The sequence below is a fragment of the Aegilops tauschii genome, chromosome 2, assembly GCF_002575655.3.
Source record: "Aegilops tauschii subsp. strangulata cultivar AL8/78 chromosome 2, Aet v6.0, whole genome shotgun sequence".
Classification (NCBI taxonomy): domain Eukaryota; kingdom Viridiplantae; phylum Streptophyta; class Magnoliopsida; order Poales; family Poaceae; genus Aegilops; species Aegilops tauschii.
The window spans coordinates 426,078,147-426,090,504 of NC_053036.3; the positions used below are offsets into that span (position 1 = coordinate 426,078,147).

At 51.6% G+C, this 12,358-nt stretch overlaps 1 long non-coding RNA gene across 1 annotated transcript; it reads right to left on the reverse strand.

The window, feature by feature from the left end:
- Positions 1–10,482: 10,482 nt before the first annotated feature.
- Positions 10,483–11,006, reverse strand: LOC141042042 (uncharacterized). The gene is made up of 3 exons (XR_012203851.1): positions 10,950–11,006; positions 10,710–10,874; positions 10,483–10,620 (listed from the first exon to the last, which is right to left on the reverse strand). It is a non-coding gene; the product is annotated as an uncharacterized lncRNA (long non-coding RNA).
- Positions 11,007–12,358: the final 1,352 nt, after the last annotated feature.

The following is a 12,358-nucleotide window of genomic DNA, read 5'->3' on the forward strand; positions in this document are numbered from 1 at the left end:
CAACACTACCATCACCCAGGGAGATTGTTGTGCAGCTGGAGAACAACTGCCTGTCCATATTGTCACAAGGTGTGGCTGACCCCTTCCATGGCCTGTCACTATCATCCCACTTAAACCATTCTCAACGCAACCGCAGCGCACGACTGAAGCACTCAATTTTTTTATGCCCATCCCTCCATATTTATTGGGCGAGCAGACTAACTTCCAATTAACCAAGCTTTTCCCACCGATCGACACATCATCCGCCTCCCATAGGAAGTTCTTTCTCAGCTTATCAATCTTCTTGATCAACCATTTGTCCGGAGGGAAGGCCGTCAGGAAGTACGTGGCCGTAGCCGTGACCACGGAGTTGGTGTATATCAGCCTTCCCATTCTATTGAGCAGCCTACCCTTTCTCGGGGCCAATTTGCTAGCAATCTTGTCAATCAACGGCTGCATCTCAGTCCTCTTTGGCTTTCTCACACCCAACGGCAAACCGAAGTACTGGCACGGGAAGGCACCCATCTGCCCACGAAAATCAGCCATGAGAGGCACGAGATCAATGCCCGTGCAAGATACCGGATATGCCACTGTCTTGTGAATGTTGGCTTTCAAGCCCGATGCATCAGCGAACAACTTCAGAATTGCTTGAACCGCAACAAAATCAGAACGCATGGAGTTGACGAAGAGGGCCGCATCGTCGGCGTAAAAACTGGACCAAAAGCGCACTAGCCGGGTCTGAAGCGGCGAAAGGATGCCACTTTCAGTGGCCAAGGAGAACAGGCGCTGGAGTGGCTCCATAGCGATGATGAACAGCAAGGGGGACAGGGGATCCCCCTGCCGCAATCCACTTTTATGCAAGATCAGCAATCCCGGCGAGCCATTGAGCAGCACTCTCGAAGAGGAGGACGACAAAATCAAAGAAATCATGTCACGCCACCTCTGACCAAACCCCATGGCCTCCAACACCTTGAGCAGGAAGCCCCAACAGACCGAATCAAAAGCCTTGGCAATATCGAGCTTGAGGAACACAAGGGTTGCCTTCGAGCTGTGAGCGGCCTTGATCACATTCCTTACATACAAAAAGTTATCCTGAATTGATCGCCCTCGAATGAAAGCACTCTGATTATGCGTGACCAGATGCGTTATCTCAGGTGCCAGACGCGCTGCTAACATCTTGCTGACCAGCTTCGGGATACTATGCATGAGGCTAATAGGCCGGAAATCATTTGCGTCTTGCGCACCCTCTCTCTTAGGCAAAAGCACAATATTGGCCGAGTTGAGAATGCTCCAGTTTTGCCCTCTTAGATTATGCACACAGTTCACGGCAGCTAGCAGATCACTCTTGATCGTCGCCCAAGATGCCTTGAAAAAGCCCCGGTGAAACCATCTGGCCCCGGGGCCTTCTCCCCATGAGTGTCTTGTATCGCCGCAAGCAGTTCCTGCTCATAAAAGGGACCCTCAAGGTGACTCAAATCTCTTCTCGGCAACCCCAACATCTCCCAATTAAGGCTAGCGGAGCAGGTGAACGACGCCCCCATAAGCCCCTTGAATCTGTCAAACAAAATCTTGGTCTTGCCCTCATGGTCATAAACTGGGCCGTTAGAGCATCTCCAGCCGCGTCCCCAACAAGGCCCCCCAGGCGATTTTTCGGCCGCCGGCGCCAAAAAAAGGCCCCGTCGCGCCCCCAAGGGCCCAGTTTTCGCCGGCTCGGGCCAAAATTGGCGCCGGCGGACCCAACCCGAACCCGGCGCGCTGGGGGGCGCTCGGGGGCGCCGGGCGAATCGTTTTTGGCGCGAAGAGCCGCGGGCCCCCCTTGCCAGCGACTCGACTCTCTTCTCGCTGCTTCGTCGTCCTCATCGCCTCGTTCCCCGCGGTGAATCAATGCCAAAGCTGCGCGCGCTGCCGCGCCGGTCAGCCTCCATTGATGCCTCACGGGTGGCGTAGTGAAGGCCGGGCGACACGCGTCCCCTCGCCCGCCACGCGTAACGCGCCGGCCACGCGTAACGCCGCCGTGGGAGCTCCTGGACGCCGAGGCGCATGGAGCGGCCCGGGGCGTCCTCCTCCTCGTCCGGCCGCTCGTCCGGCTCTCCCTGCCTCCGCCCCGTCAAGCCGGAGCCCCAGGACACGCCTGTCAGCGCGCGCACCCGCAGCTCCGGCGTTCGCATCGGCGACTCCACCCCCCTTCGGTCGCTTCGTCCTCGTCGAGCCCAAGCCGGAGCCCGGCCTCCCCCCGGAGTACGAGGAGATAGCCCGGCGCGGCTTCTCCGACGAGGAGGCCCTACAGTGGGCGCGGGACGACTACTACCGCGACGAGATGGTCCGGCAGCGCCGGGCCCTGGAGGGAATAGAAGCCCGCAAACGTGGGCGCGAGGACGAGCACGGCGTCGTGATCCTCGACAGCGACGACGACGAGGACGCCCGCGGACCGTCCAACCCGCCGCGCCAACCAGGGGAGGGATGCAGCAGGGACGGCGGCGGCGGCGACGACGACGACGATGACGGCGGCGGCGACTACACGCGGTTCTACAGCCTCCTCGGCATGTAGAACTGCAAGGGCGGGCGGCGAGGAGCGGCGAGGGAGACGGCGAGGAGCGGCGATGGAGACGGCGAGGAGCAGCCCCTAGTAGTTTTTTTTTTGTAAAATATGTTTAAATTTGAACGAACTCGCCGATGTTTGCGTTAAATTTGAGCCGTGTTTGCGCCGTATTTAAGTTTTTTTTAAAACGTGGGCGCCACGACTGGAGGGCATCACGCCCCCAGCGCGCGGTTTAGCGCCGGTGCGCTCTCAGGGGCGATTTTTAGCCCCTCCTAGAGAGCCAACGGCTGGAGATGCTCTTAGCCCCATTCAACACCGGGATATAGTTCTGCTGCCGCCTTCGTGAAGCTCTCAAGTGAAAGAAACGTGTACTTGCATCACCTCGAATTTCAGTCAATCTAGATTTTTGTCGCCATCTCGCTCGGTCCACCGCCGCAAACCCCAAAAGCTTTGTCTTGAGCCACGCGCGCAGATTTCTCTCTGCCATCGATAACTCCCTTTCCTCTTGTGCCAAGTCCAGGCTGAAAATCACATGAATAGAGTTATGAGTGAACATGTTTTAAGTTGATAAGAAAAAACTAAAAAAAACATATATTACGGCTCAGCGAAACCAAAAACCAAAATTGCAGTCGCAATCAGATTTGATCTAGGCAATACTTAGATAGTGAGATAACGTTGTTTATTACTAGTATCAACTTGGGAAACGCACATTGGCTCGAGTGTCCGTGACCAGTTCTAGAAGATGTCAGTATAACTTTTAGAAATCCTTTGGGAGAGGGAAGCTATAATATGAGTACTATAGAAAAGAGGCATGCATGATCAGAAACATTGTAAGCAACACTGTTAGTCACGCCGAACCTTCTTTAGGTGCAAGAAAAGAAAAGTTTAGATGAATGATCGCACAGCCTTACAATATTGCCAGTGCCCACCCAAATGTCAGACACAACAACATTGTTAACTCCGGCTGACCAATAGGAGCCAAGAGATCCTGGATGTTGAAATGTGAGGCCATGGCCATGTCACACCAAGGCAAGGCAGATACACATCTTGTTGGCCTTTTCATGTTTAATTATTTGTTATAACACCAAGAAAAGTCCACCCTTCGCTTGGAAAAGGGACAAGAGATGGAGATCATTCATCACACCCGGTCGGTCGCACACTGCCATGTGAAGTGCACCGTTTGAGCCTTTGAGGTTTGACCAACAATCAACTAGCCTAGCACAAGCTGAAACCAAAGGCCAAATAAACAAACAAGGGACGCAGAAGAATCAGCCATCCATGTGCCCCTGGGCCTGGTTTTGTGGTCTGATCTAAAATCCATAGCGTGTGTGCGTGAAAAAGGGAGGGGCAGCCCAATCATTCGACTGTCTGATACCGTGTGAGTGAGAATTCTTCTTCTCCGGGGAAAGATCTCACACACACTGACAACGTTGTTTGTTTAAGAAAAGAAGGTCTCCTGCTTCTTCGAGTGGCTGGCCTGGCCGGGAACGCCAAGACCGCAAGAGATGTGTGTCACGTGACTACGTGAGGTGGTACGCCTTGGATCCCCTTGCTTGTTTGTTTTTAAGAGAGAAGAAGCGAAGCGTGGGCAGTGCAACGTGGGAGGTCACAAGTCACATGAGATGCTGTGCTGCTCAAGTTACGTCCGTGTGGAGCAACCCCCGTGTTGTGTGCGTCCGTGCCGGTGCCGGTCGCCCCCTGTTTCTGCTTCGTGCTCTGCATCTGCTCTGCTCTGCTGCGTGGTGCCCAACTCCCTCCCCGAAAGGAGGAGGAATGTGTGCTTGGTTTGGCCGACCTACGGATAGGATGGGATCATGTTTGGTTGTACTCCAGTTTTGAAGGAACTGCATCTGCATGCATCAGAGAAGGCCGGCACCGACAGACACATGTACGTACGTAGACCGGTGCCCGTTGTTTGATGTGCCGGCCGTTTGGAACCGTACGTACGTAGCGAGTGGTCCGATCCGAGCAACATGTGATGTACACCATGTTCTGATCGAGATCGAGGCGTGCGGGTGCAGCAGCCATGCCCGTGCATGTGGCGCCATAAAGCCGCTCTGCTCTGCTCCGGTGCGTTGCCCCCGCCGTCATTAATTGGACCCGGAAGAGGATTGGGAATAGGAAGATGGGGCAAATTTGACAATTTTGACCTCGAAACGAAATAAATTCACAGAATGAACTGGGCGAAACTATTTCACACCCCTAACCCTTTTGTGTAGCGCCCGCCACGCCGGCGCCACACCCTACGGTGCAGCGCCTAGCTCCGTGGCGTTGCACCTCTGTCCACCGTGGCAGTCCACGGGCCCGCACCCAGCCGTGCAACGCCTCCGAGCTAGGCGCTGCATCTGTAATGTGCAGCGCCTAGCCGCTAGGCGTTGCACGTGTAATGTGCAGCGCCTAGCGGCTAGGCGCTGCACTGTGACTTATCCAGCCACTTGGCTGGGCCCCCCTCCCCCACCCCCCACCACACACTCTCTCACTCTCTCCCCGAGCTTTGCCCCCTCTCCCACTCTCCCCCCTCTCAAATCTTCTTCCAAATCTTGCAAATTTGAAGAATTTGTCCGTGGATTTCGAAGTCAAACCCTCCCTCAAGGTAATAATCTCCGATCCCCTTGTTTTGATCGAAGTAAAGTTCTCCCATTGCTCATTTGTTGGTAGTTTGGGGAAACCCTAGTTTAGTTTGGATCTAGAGATTTGCATGGAGATGTGAGATGTTTGTTTGCCAATTTCTATGATTAGGCTTTGTTAGTATGCTAGGGTTATTCTTATGGGTGTTCTTATGTTGGTGCTAGGGTTAGGTTTAGGGCTAGGGTTATGGTTAGGGTTAGGTTTAGGGTTAGGGTTATGGTTAGGGTTAGGGTTGTTGTTTCATATATATATTAGGGTTTGTATTCAGTGTTAATCCATGGATTAGTACTCATGGAAGCAATGTTACCTTGTGTTCATTGCTTATAGGGATGGGAAGAACATGTGTGTTTGTTCATCATGGGGACAAAGACGCCTTTTTGAAAGGCAATAAAGAACCGGACCCGGATGAGCTTGACATTGTGTTTGATAGTAGTCCTAGCTATGCGGCGCTCTTGCAACAAGTTAGGAAAGATTTGAATTGGATGGACCCTAGTGATATCATTGAGTTGGAGGGAAGGCATAATGTTGGTTTTGGAATGCACATCCGTTGGAAGACAATGCGTGTAAACTCGGAGCAACGTTGGGTTGCATACAAGGAGACGGTGGCCGAATCACTAGACAAGGCTCTTGAGTTATTTGCAACGAAGAAGGTTGAGTCAAGTTTGCATTTGGACTTGAACCGGAACCCCTCCCCTTTGGTTGCTAGTAGCCCCCCACCCTTGAAGTAAGATGAAATTGTTGAACCTCTTTTGACCCAAGAAGTGAGGCCAACATTGAGCCCGTGTAGAAACAACCAAGATGAATCTTTGCAAGAGGACAACGATGAGTATGCGGACGATGACAATGAAGTTGATCTCCATGACAACAATGTGGGTGATCTCGACAAATATCATTTGCAAGAGACAATGGACCATTCCATCCCTTTTTCCCGTGCATATGCATCTGACTCGGATGACGATGGTCCCGATGAACAAGTTGATGCGGAGGGGTTCACGGTGAAGGAGGCCGAAGCTTTCGAGAAGGTATTTGGTCGGGATCATCGGACTACATTGTTCAAGGATGTTAGTCTCACGGATGAAGCCGTGGTAGATGGTGGCCAATGTGTAGCTCTTGGGGTTAGGCCAAGCTCTCACCGTGATTTGGTAGACGACAAGAACCGGATTGCTAAAGGTTCTAAGTTCGACAGCTTGTTGGATTTGAAGATGTGGCTCGACAACTACTCGGTTACGCATTATCGTCCACACAAGGTGGTGCACTCGGACGTCAATGTGCGCTACACGGTTGCATGTGCATGTGAAGATGAAAAGGAGGTCCAACTTGGACTTACAAGAGGCCGTGGTGGTGGTAGAGGTCGTGGAAAGGAGGTCCAACAAGGAGTGGCAAGACGCCGTGGCGGTTGTCCGTGGATTGTGCGTGCAAGACCATGGAAAGGAGGTCCTACTTGGCATGTAGTGAGTTGTGTGCCAACTCACATGTGCCAAGGCAAAAGGGTGGATGGCAAGATTGTGTCCCAAGACCACAAACAACTCACGTCCGAGTTCATCGCTTACAGGCTCTCGAACTCAATATCCACACTTCCAACAATGAGCGTCCAACATGTCATTGACCTTGTGAAAGCCATCTTTCATTACCAGGTGAAATACGGCAAGGCATGGAAGGCGAAGCAAGCCGCATTTAAGATGTTGTATGGTACATGGGAGGAAGCATACAACCGAATCCCTAGGTTGTTGTTAGCCATGGCCGCGACAAACCCGGGTATGGTTCATGTGGTCGAGCCTCATGGGCACCAAACAACGGTTCATGAAGGAAGGAAAGTCAGAGTATTTGGCCGTGCTTTTTGGGCGTTCGAGCAATGTGTGAGGGCTTTCGAACATTGTAGGCCGGTCATCGCAATTGATGGCACGTTCTTGACCGGACAATACAAGGGCACCTTGTTGGTTGCGATAGCAAGTGATGCCAATAACCGGGTGTTGCCATTGGCATTTGCTTTGGTTGAGGTGGAAAACAATGACAACTGGGAGTGGTTTCTGCATCTTTTGAGGACGAAGGTGTTACCCGCTCAAAGGGAAATTTGTGTCATATCGGATCGGAATCAAGGAATTCTTAACGCCGTGGAGATTGACATTCCCGGGCATGCTCCGTTGCACCATCGATGGTGCATGAGGCACTTTTGTTCGAACTTCTATAGGGCATGTGGCCTTAAGGAGTTGGCCGATGATCTTCAAGATTGTTGTCTCGCTTTCTCCGATAAGCGCTTCGCCACTTTGTACAACAAATTGCTCGCACACAAAAAACTTGATCCCGGGGGTCAAGAGTTTCTCAATAGGCACATTCAATACCGGAACAAGTGGGCACGTGCTTTTGATGAAGATGGCCGGAGATACGGTCAAATGACAAGCAATATGGCCGAATGCTTCAATAGGGTGCTCAAAGGTGCACGTGGATTACCCGTGACGGCAATAGTTCAATACACATTTGACAAGATGAATGCGTACTTTGTAAAGTACTCGATGGAAACCGATGCACAGATAGCGGGTGAGAACCCATGGAAGTACAAGTACAAGTTCCCACCCAAAGTTGATGAATGGTTGCTATTTCAATCACGGAAGGCGGACTCGGAAGAAGCTATATTATATGACAATGAGGAGTGGAAGTACGAAGTGAAAGATCCAGGAGGAACCACAAACGATGGCCGGCAACATGGAGGTCGGGCTTTCAAGGTGTCGTTAACACAATGTGATTGCACTTGCGGGAGGCCATTGTTGCTTCATCTCCCATGCTCACATTTGTATGCCGCCGGCCGCGTTAGGAATGTGGACATCAATCACCCACGCACCGTGAGGGAGTCCCAGTTCTCAATCACGACGGTCAAGAAAACATGGGCTCCCCGCTTTCACCCATACTTTGACCAATCACAATGGCCGGAGTATCATGGAGTTCAACTATGGCCGGATCTGGAGTTGAAGGTTGTTAAACGGGGTAGACGTAAGACAAAGCGTCTTAGAGGCGACATGGACGGATGGGGCCATGGTGGGCGCCGCGAAGCGGGCAACGACCAATTCCAAGAGCCTCGTGAGAGCTCCCGTTGTGGGGAGTGCAAAGGTCATGGCCACAACAAAAGAAAATGTACGAAACCAAGGAAAAGGTCCAAGAAAAATGATGCAAGCACAAGCCAACATGGAGCTACACAAGGGAGCCAACCAAGTGGTAGCCAACCTAGTGGTCGCCAACCTAGTGGTCGCCAACCTAGTGGTAGCCAACCAAATGGTAGCCAACAAGTGCGAAGCCAACCAAGTGGTAGCCAACCTAGTGGTAGCCAACAAGTGCCAAGGCAACCAAGTGGTACCCAACAAGTGCCTAGCCAACCAAGTGTTAGCCAACCTAGTGGTAGCCAACAAGTGCCAAGGCAACCAAGTGGTAGCCAACAAGTGCCTAGCCAACCAAGAGGTCGGCAACTTGGACATACAAGAGGCCGTGGTGGTGGTAGAGGTGGTGGTGGTGGTCTCGGCCGTGGTGTTGGAAGAGAGGGACAAGCAGATATTCATGGAGAGGGTGGTTAAGGAGGCTCACCTCATAAGAAAAAGGGAGGAGGAAGAGGAAGAAGAGAGGAAGAAGAAGAAGGGAAAGGGGCCTTCCTCTACGCAATAGAGCTATGTCTCCTCTTCGATTTGCTTGTGAACTACTATGTCTCCTCTTCGATTTGGTTGTGAACTACTATGTGCCGTGAACTACTATGTCTCCTCCTCGATTTGGTTGTAAGAACTACTATGTGCGGTGAACTACTATGTGTCCTCCTTGATTTGGTTGTACGAACTACCATGTGTCGTGAAGTAGTATGTGTTATGAACTACTATGTGTCGTGAAGTACTTGGACGCTGCAATCTACCATGTGGCGCCTAGCTGCTGTTGCTCTCTGGATAGCTAAAAAATTCACTAAGTCCAAGTCCAAGTGCCTCAAACTGTAAAGTACCTTCTGTTCTGGCTGCATAGCTACAGACCAGTGCAGCGTCTAGCACGGAGGCGCCACACTGTACAGTGCAGCGCCTGCGGGCTAGGCGCTGCACTATATAGTGTGGAGCCTCCGTGCTAGGCGCTGCACAAACACTTAGCGAAATTTTTGCCTGAAACTGGAGGCATACCTTCTGTTGCTTTTCTGGATACCTACAGACATGTGCAGCGCCTAGCTCGGAGGCGCCACACTCTATAGTGCAGCGCCTGCGAGCTAGGCGTTGCACTGTAGAGTGCGGCGCCTCCAAGCTAGGCGCTGCACATGTCTGTAGCTATCCAGAAAAGCAACAGAAGTTTGGCTAGTTACAGACATGTGCAGCGCCTAGCTCGGAGGCGCCACACTCTATAGTGCAGCGCCTGCGAGCTAGGCGTTGCACTGTAGAGTGCGGCGCCTCCAAGCTAGGCGCTGCACATGTCTGTAGCTATCCAGAAAAGCAACAGAAGTTTGGCTAGTTACAGACATGTGCAGCGCCTAGCTTGGAGGCGCCACACTCTATAGTGCAGCGCCTGCGAGCTAGGCGTTGCACTGTAGAGTGCGGCGCCTCCGTGCTAGGCACTGCATATGTCTGTAGCTATCCAGAAAGCAACAGAAGTTTGGCTAGTTACAGACATATGCAGCGCCTAGCTTGGAGGCGCCACACTCTATAGTGCAGCGCCTGCGAGCCAGGCATTGCACTGTAGAGTGCGGCGCCTCCGTGCTAGGCGCTGCATATGTCTGTACCTATCCAGAAAAGCAACAGAAGTTTGGCTAGTTACAGACATATGCAGCGCCTAGCTTGGAGGCGCCACACTCTATAGTGCAGCGCCTGCGAGCTAGGCGTTGCACTGTAGAGTGCGGCACCTCCGTGCTAGGCGCTGCACAAACACTTAGCAATTTTTTTGCCTGAAACTAGAGGCCTACCTACTGTGCCTCCTCCCCTCCTCTACTGGGTCTTTTTCAGCCACAGTTCTTTCAGCCACAGTTCAACAACTAGTATAACAAACATTCAGGTACGACATCATTTCTCCAAGTATAACAATTAGTATAAGAAACAAAGGGTTCACAAAAGACTTCATTTCATAGAAATAACCATCACAATAAGTTCCAGTTTACCATAGAGCTACCACCACTCCAAGTTCAACGACATAAAAGGTACGACCACTCCAAGTTCAACGACATAACAAATCGCACTCGAAGTTCAACATTATAAAAAAAACTAAGATGACTAGTGCTTTCCACGCTTGCTGGGTCCTCCCCTCCTCTTGACGCTTATCTTCTTCACCTTCCTAGGAAGAGGAACCCGCTCCGGCTCCGGCTCCGCCTCCGGTTCGACATTGTCATCCAAAGCCGCCATCCGCGAGGTGCCGACCGTCCTTTTGCCTCTTTGGGTGAAGTCTTCAGGTGTGTACTTGTTGATTCCCCTCCTAGGCTTCAACTCGTATGCAGACCGAGCCCGGTACGTCCCCAAGGTCATATCATCAGCAACCTATGCATCAACAAAAGATATGGAAAGACCGTGTGTGAGGATATAGTTAGCAATGCATCAACAAATGGATATATATCTTCATGCCATACCTCTTGGGTGACCCCACCCACATCCTCATCCGTGAAAGGTTCACCATGGCTCTGCCCCGAAGCGGGATCTGATGGTGTCGCCGACCTAGACCGTTCTGGTGATACATACTCGGGGTCACGACAACCGAAAAGGTTTGATAGCCGCCTTAACTTTTGGCCCTGGCGCTGCAACATGTACAAGTGAATGAGACATGGAACGTACCAACAAATGTTAAGTGCTAGTTTGAAGGAGATGTGAACCTTAATGAATTCTCGAAGTGCACCTTCCCCATCGCTTTTGCCAGCCGGGGTTGTTTCCAGAATAGTCTCCGTCTCGTCAGCTGCTTTCTTGATCTGGGCACGCTATGAACAGAAACGGTATCAAAGTGTTAGGCAAGCGAAGATGTGAAAAGTGCGAATGGAAAAGCAAAAAGGGCTAACCACAAAGTTCATCATTGGAGCTGAAGGGATCACCAAGTTGCCTTTCCTGACTAATGCGTTGTACTGGTGCCGGGCTACCTCATCAAAAACAGTGGGTTCTTCCAGAATCTCCTCAGCATACGCCGGCTGGCATACCTCCACGCGGGTACTTGCAAGAAACCATGCGAGATAGTTGTTGAACGCGATCGGGCAGTGCTCACGAAGCTGTGCTCGTTTTCCAGCCCTTGCTTGCTCCACACTAAGAGCGAACTGCACGACATACTTCCTGTGATGGCTGGCCCAATCCTTGATCTTCCGCTGCTTTTTCCTATCCAACCTGCAAGTTAGAAACAAGATATTAGCATCATCGAAACCGTCGAGAAGCTGCTAAGTGCTCAAGGTTAATTATATCTTACGCGTGTAGCAACTTGTCCGTGTCCTCCCACTCCGGCGGGTGTGGCTGGAACAAACCAAACTGGCGGAACACCCGATGTGGCAGGTGAAGCTCAACCGCCCAGTTGCATATCAGTGGGCACCGCATATGCCAGAGATCCCTATCCCTAATGCACATCGGATTAAGCCTGAACTCTATAGGGTTACCAAAACTCTCTCCTTTTCCATACGGCTCCCATTCCACCTGCAAAATGGGATTGAATGCAAAATTGATATCGAGTGAAGATACAAGCATGCTAATCACTTATGCAAGGTCGGTTCACCTGCTCAGGCGTGATCGCGTCCAGCTCGCTCTTGTACAACTTGTACATTACAGAGGGATCATCCGTCGTCTCATTTAACACATCCCACTTGTAAGCCCAAGTGGGGAGCCGTAGTGGGTCGTCTTTATCGTCCCAATCCTCGTACTTCACGGTCTTAGGTCGTCCAACCGGCAAACGCTCCCAGCTCCATATGGAAAGTGCGAGCAGACAACCACCAATACCTCCAGTGTGCCTACAACTGGCATCGTCCAACTGCACATAAAAAAGAACATGGTCAAATTTGCCGCAAGAGCGCATTGATAATGTATCAATGAAGTGAAAAGGAAACAACTTCATACATGTCGATACAAGTAAGCTAGTGTCGCCGAACCCCAACTCCATTTGCTATCGAAGACGGTCAACGCCTTCAGCCACATCCATGGAGCATTCTTGCCTGTGCCATCAGCAAACATTGTCCTCGATACCACGTACCACATGTAGACACGAGCATAAGTCTTCACCATGTCCTCATTAGCATCATCGGGGCAATGAGCG